Here is a 7,500-nt window from a genome sequence, read left to right as displayed (position 1 = left end):
GGTGAGCTTGCAGGGACCAAAGAAACTAACGCGTTTAAGCGGGACTCGAACCCCAGTCTGGCGTTCACCAGTCAGGGACGTTATCCCATCGGCCACCACAACCCTAATTAACTGTATAATATTATTTTTGTGTGAATCATAGTCAATAGAGGCTGGTGGTTAAAAGTGTGGGGTTTGGGGTTACATTCAGCTTCCTTTGGAACCCATCCCTTTCCTCATTATATCTGCTGTTTCACTAACACGCTCTTCTGCTCAAGTCCTGGAGCTATATCGGCTCTTACCTTCTCAACATTACTTTTCAATGACTTAGGTATGGTTCCGAGAGCTCCTATAACTATTGAGATCACTTTTACATTCTTATTTCATAGCCTTCTCAATTCGATTCCCAAGTCATGGTAGTTTTTTTTTTACTTTTTCTCTCCCTTAATCTTCCACTTTTGAGTCTTAGGGTACTGTGACATCTTTGAATGATACCTTTTTATTATTATTATTATTATTATTATTATTATTATTATTATTATTATTATTATCCAAGTTACAACCCTAATTGGAAAAACAGAGTGCATCAAGCAAAAAGGCTTAAGTTAACAAAAACTCTAAGGGGGTTAAGGGAACTCCCCAAACTTTTTTCCCTGGGAACGGCTCTTCTCCCTGAATGAGAGAGAGAGAGAGAGAGAGAGAGAGAGAGAGAGAGAGTTTGGTTGGGGGCATTGATAATTATTGTTTCAACTTCATAATGTATATCACCTGTTATGCCCCTAGTCAGGAATACCTTGTTCTGTGCTAACGCTTCGAGAATACTTAGTCAATGGTCTCAACCGTTTTTTTTTTTCTTTTGCTGCTTACGTGTTCGCATTTGCCAAGCCGTAGGAGTTTCTTCTTATTTGTGTGTATATGTGTTTTTTTTCCAATGTCATCAAATAATGAACTCCGTGTGTCTGTGTCTGTGTGCATATCTTGCAAGATAATCTGATGATCTGGTCAGAACAGTTGTCTTGTTTTGGTGAGGTAATCACTGCCTTTTGCTTGCATGCAGATATGGAGACGATGATAATTACTTCTCTCTCTCTCTCGCTCTCTCTCTCTCTCTCTCTCTCTCTCTCTCTCTCTCTCTCTCTTTTAAAGTGAAAATCTTAAGTTACTGTGAAATTAGCCATATATATCTATCTATCCATCTATCCATATATATATATATATATATATATACAGAGAGAGAGAGAGAGAGAGAGAGAGAGAGAGAGCCAATACATTAAATACTTGGAATAGTAAGAATCAATTTAGGATAGTCAACAATACGGAAGAAATCGCTAGACCGTATGGCTGAATGCTGAGAGAGAGAGAGAGAGAGAGAGAGAGAGAGAGAGAGAGAGAATTCTTTGCATTCCCCTATCCTGACTCATGCAAGACAATGAGGGCTACTCGACCAGACTCTCGTCGTGATCAACCAACTCCTTTGACCATCATCTTTTTCCCCCGCTTCCTAGATCTCCGTTGCTTTATTTATTTATTTTCATTTTCCTTCTTTTCTGTTGGGTCCTACAGGTTATCCTTTGATTTTGTTAGCTTAGATTGAATTTTAGGGCTTATTCATATGACTAACTATAAGAATTTAAACCTATTTAGGGAAACACACTTTACATCAGTAATACTAAACTTTTCAAACTATTTCCTACCATGGTTAGTTAGCTAACTTTCCGCCACTCTTCTTGCATCCACCTTTCTTATCAGCTAAAAAAAGTAGTTTTTCTCAAACAATTAATTTAAAACATGAGTTACTCTTTTGCTGTCATCGTTGATGAGTATTCAAATTGTAAGTTTTCCATTGTAGCTAGTATCATAGTTTACGGTATCATCATTGTGATGTTGCCTTCACATCAAGTTACTCTGTTGGGGAACATTGTGCAAGACACGACGGCATCTTTTCTTTCCTCCTCACCCCCCCTCACCTAGTCCCACAACCCCATAATAACACCCCCCCCCTCTCCCCACCTTGGAAAACTTAGCGACGGTTGCTCCGTCTTATTCAAACTTCTAACGTCGTTTTTCGGAGACACTCCTGCATCCTTTGAATCTTTTCATTCATATTTATTAATTTTCATGAAATAAAAGATGTAATTATTTAAAACGAATTTTTTAGAAAGGAATTATAGCATTTGCAGATATATAATGATGTAATTACGTGATGAAAACCGTTTGTCGCCTGGTGATTTATAGACTCATTTCTTTTTACGTGGCTTGTCAGCAACTATTATTACCAACATCGTATATAAATAACTTGCTAAGTGATTTATTTGCACACGTAGAAACCGGTAATGAATTGCATCCTGGCATATTTCTAAGAGGATCCTAAACACCTGCTTCTCATACCAATCAATAACCGATGATGCATTCCAACGTCATCAGAAACACGTGTTGTTGATGAGCCTAGGTGTGAAGGGAAAGGGGGCTTTGGGGTTCCTCACCTAGACACCTGCTGAGGTGGGAGAGATGGGGATGGAGGAGGAGAAGCTTGGGCTTATGGTGTAAGTATGTGGGGGGGGGATGCAATCAAAGCTCGTTATGAAGTTAAATTGTAAGTCTAAGATGGCCAGATGTGAAGCAGAGTTTTTAAAAACCGTTTAAGTCAGTTACTCTGACTCGTAGCACAGTAACTGCTGTCACATAACTGGAGAAGGCCCGGCCGTCTTCCTTCCTTCTTCTCGTCCTCCTCCCCTCCCCCTATCGCCTATCCCTTCAATCTCTCCCCCAATTCTTTGATTTTCTTTTTATGTAATCCTGTTCTACCCATCTTCGTAACTTTTTTATTTCTTCATTCCCTTTTTTTCTGTTGTGTAAAGACGTTTTGTTTTATGCATCGACGTGTTGCATTTTATCTTCAAATAAATTCTTCGTATTCTAGAAAAACCTTGGTATACTTGAACCTTTTACTAGGCGTTCTTTTCTACCCATATATAACCCATTAGGTCTATTTTCTTCCACTTCAATTCACCTGTTATAAGTCTTGTCTCTCCAGCCAGTCATCGCTTCTTCACCCTCGGCATCCCGCGTAACAAAAAAAAAAAAAAAAAAAAAGCTTATTTGCATAAGAATAGCTGGCCTGAAGCAGCTTTCTTTGGCTTGTTATTCTTTATTCTTTTCTTTTTATCTTTTTGTAAACAATTATAATTACGAAGAATCCTCGGAGGCTTCCATTGGCCAAAACGACCTTTTTCTCGCCCCTGTGCTGTGATGTATTTCTTCCCTGCCTCGTTTCAAGATGGCGTCTTTATCAGCCTAAGCCCGTTAAGTGTGCTTAAATCGTTGCTTAACGAGATTCATTTGTCTCAAATTAGGCTGTCTTCTGTAACTGAAAACGCCGGGGGTTGGACGTAATTACCTTGCGGGACTCCAACCAAATCTCCGTAAGTCTTGCAGGGTTGTTTGAAGGTTTGGCTGAGTAATATTTGGAATCATGGATGCTTACAAAGATGAGAGAGACTGTAGAAAGGCGAATAATTAGACGATTAGTATGGTCAAATCATTATTTTGATGATGAAGTACACTATCTAGCTAAGCTACAACACTAGTTGAAAAAGCAAGATGCTATAAGCCCAAGGGCTCCAACAAGGAAAAATAGCCCAGTAAGGAAAGGAAATAAGGAAATAAACGATATAAGAAGTAATGAACAATTGAAATAGAATATTTTAAAAACATTAACAACATTAAAACAGATATTTTATATATAAACTATAAGAGGACTCATGTCAGCCTGTTCAACATAAAACATTTTCTGCAAACTTGAACTCATGAAGTTTTACTGATTCAACTACCCGATTAGGAAGATCATTCCACAACTTGGTCACAGCTGGAATAAAACTTCTAGAATACTGTGTAGTATGGGGCCTGGCTATTAGAATTAACTGCATGCCTAGTATTACGAACAGGATGTAAAGGATGGTCAGAATTATAAAATATCTTATACAAGATGCATAATGAACTAATTGAACGACGGTGCCAGAGACTAATATGTAGATCAGTAATAAGAAATTTGATAGACCGTAAGTTCCTGTCTAACAAATTAAAATGGGAATCAGCAGCTGAAGACCAGACAGGAGAACAATACTCGAAGCAAGGTAGAATGAAAGACTTAAAACACTTCTTCAGAATATATATATATATATATATATATATACGTACATACATACATATATATGTATATGTATATTTTTTAGCTTTTTAATTACATACATACATACATACATACATAAACACTCACTCAATATCATCTCACAACTATTAAGACATATTTGACACGGGTTTGAGTCCGGCGGAGAAAATAAACAAAAGCCATTGCCACATGCATCCTTGAAACTCTCCAATCGTTAACAAACTCCATATAATTTTCCGCAAAACTTCTACATCATTAGGCACTCTTAAGTACCCAAACCTCCTACACAGTTTGCTGTTTCACTCCTATCTCCCACACAATCCTGAGCTGCCTATGCATGACCCTCCTACGTAGTACATCTCGGCATTAGTCCCTTGAATAATACACGTTTGTTTAAATTGTGGTCGTTGATTCTTTCCGCATGTCCCAACCACCGAAAAATACTCTGATGTATTCTACTATTCCAACCTTTATACATTTATGTATCTTCACATTTCTTGCATTTTTATTTCTCCTCACATCACTGAAACTTTATCTCAACTGAAATCCATTTAATTAACCCCCATTAAACATCCTTATTTTGCCTCTCCAAAGGAGTTGATTCAACAACTTCCTAAAGTTTTACCCGCCAGCTTTCAAAGACAATTCAAGTCTCATACCAAGTCTTTGTATACGTCCTGCTTCCTTTCTTGCTTTGCCTTTTCAGTGAATTTTCTTCTCTTATTTTATCATCGTATGTTATATTGACTCCCTGTCATTTACATGAATCAGTCAGTAATATTCTTCTACGGTACGTGCCAGCATTTATTACTATTATCTTCCTGGTTTCCATTCATCCTTATTTCCATATTTTTTCTTACATATCTTCCAAACAATCTTAAACTTTCTCTGGTTACTGCAGCTTCTCTTCACATTATCATTTACAAACATCAGGCGTTTCAAAATCCATTTGTAACACACCAAGATTCACTGTTCTTTCTTGTTGACCTTGCATGACTTCATCCGTAAAAATGATCTAACATTATCTCGTTTTTTATCCAAAAAGCTTTTATATGAACTCAACATTTTCTAGATCTTGTGTGCTTCACAAAGCTGGCATAAGGGAGTCTTATTCTACTTCTTGCAACCAACCACTCTTCTTAGGCAGTCACTTCCAGGTTTCTTGGTTCAGTAGTTTAGTTACAGTTCCGCTGTTCAACTTCGATATCTTTGTATCATCCAAGGCATACTGGGTCCATGGTGTTCTATTTGAGGTACCTTTTTTTCCATTATTTTGGTTCGTTGTTTTTGTAAATACTAGGATAGTTGTGGGTAATATATTGTCCCTTTCTTAGGTCTCTGTAGCATTAAGAATATTCTTATTGCTATTTTGTTTTGATTTCAAAACAAAGACCTCTTGGTTTACTTGGTCAGCAGGTTTACTCAGTAAAAAATAATTGTACCACATCTACTAATTTTGAAAGAAATAGAAATAATCTTGTGATCAGATGCATTCAAGAACTGTTTTACTTTGTCTTTCCTTCCTTTAATGGACAGGTTTTGCGTTTCTTAGAAAAACACTTTCATTCCCTTTCTCTTGGATGCAACATGTGGAACCAATGCTGGGATACCATCTTCATTTTGACATTATTATTATATATATCAAACTGTATTTATTTTCGGGAAAAATCTATGAAAGTTAAATAAATTAATCATTATTTTTTAATCTAGCCCCTGGTATTTGTTTATCATCCTTTGCATCAGCCTGCTCTCAGACCAGATTGCTTTCTCGTGTGAAATCCCTTTCATGGCCCCCTAGGCCGAACTAGCGGTACCATTGGGAAGCAACATCCATTTCCATCCCCCCTCCCTTCTCCCTCCATTCCCCCTTCATTCCCCCTCCTGTCCCGTGAGCATCATCATCACCCAACCCCGTTCAATGCAATCCCCCCCCCCCCTCCCTATCAATCCAAGTTCGAGAAAATGCGTCACGCCGTTAGGCCAGTAGATCCTCCTGAAGGATGGAGTTTTAGGGGCGGAGTCATTGATTAGTGTCATTAGTGCCGTCTGGCTTCACAATGTGGTAAAGCCCCATTTGCCATCTGCCTTGGAGGCTGACAACCCCATCAGCACGAAGAGGAGAGATGTTGACGACTCTCTCTCTCTCTCTCTCTCTCTCTCTCTCTCTCTCTCTCTCTCTCTCTCTCTCTCCCTCCGTTGGTGTTACCTCTTGTCTCCGTTACCAAGCGATTCTTTCACAGTAACCTAAACGGATATTTAGCTTTGACATAATCTCTCTCTCTCTCTCTCTCTCTCTCTCTCTCTCTCTCTCTCTCTCTCTCTCTCTCTCCCCATTGGTGTTACCTCTTGTCTCCGTTACCAAGCGATTCTTTCACAGTAACCTAAACGGAGATTTAGCTTTGACATATCTCTCTCTCTCTCTCTCTCTCTCTCTCTCTCTCTCTCTCTCTCTCTCTCTCTCTCTCTCTCTCTCTCTCCTGTTGGTGTTACCTCGGACTCCGTTACAAAACGATTCTTTCACAGTAACCTAAACGGGGAATTAGCTTTGACATCTCTCTCTCTCTCTCTCTCTCTCTCTCTCTCTCTCTCTCTCTCTCTCTCTCTCTCTCTCTCTCAGTATGAAAAAGGTTCCAATGTAAACTGAACTCGACGTCATGCTTGAGTATCATAATTTATTTTTTTTCCAAAAGTTTTATTCAACATAAACCAAAATCCCCCACTTGGATTGGGGGTGGCTTCGAAATAAAGTAAAACATTAACGTCACTGCCTCGTGTATACTTTTACTGCTAATTTACCGATGAACCTCTTTGCAGAAAAAATTCCACAAATCAGCTGTTTCATAGACGTTTATATGTTGTTATTGTTGTTGTCATTGGATAAGGAAAGAAGTCATGAATGGAGTATGAGTATACTAAAGTTTGCAGATGAAGTAATACTGAATGGCACTAATAAGAAGAAATTGAAAAAAAAAAATGGAATAGTTTGCAGTGCAGTGAAGGTAAATTAAGATTAAAAGGTTTGCAAGACTTAAGTTTATAAGGATAAAAGAACAGTAAAGAATTAGGATATAAATTTTCATATGGATTCTGGGGGGAATTTGAGCTGATGAATCATATAGAATTTTTGGGAGTAGTCATCACAGTTCATGGTATGGTGAAAAAAAAAATCACAGAATAGTTAAAGCAAAGAAGATAGTATTACGTGTATGGTGTATCTGGGAGACAATGGGAGTGTTTATAATTGACCCAGCTGTGATTGATTGCCACCTGAGCACGAGTCGAGAAAAAGAGCCCTGGGTAACAGGCTGACTTGAGTCTTTTTATAGTTTATTTATGAAAGATCTATTTTAATT

This window comes from Palaemon carinicauda, chromosome 33 (assembly GCF_036898095.1).
Source record: "Palaemon carinicauda isolate YSFRI2023 chromosome 33, ASM3689809v2, whole genome shotgun sequence".
NCBI classification, from domain to species: Eukaryota; Metazoa; Arthropoda; class Malacostraca; order Decapoda; family Palaemonidae; genus Palaemon; species Palaemon carinicauda.
This window is presented reverse-complemented; position numbering follows the sequence as displayed.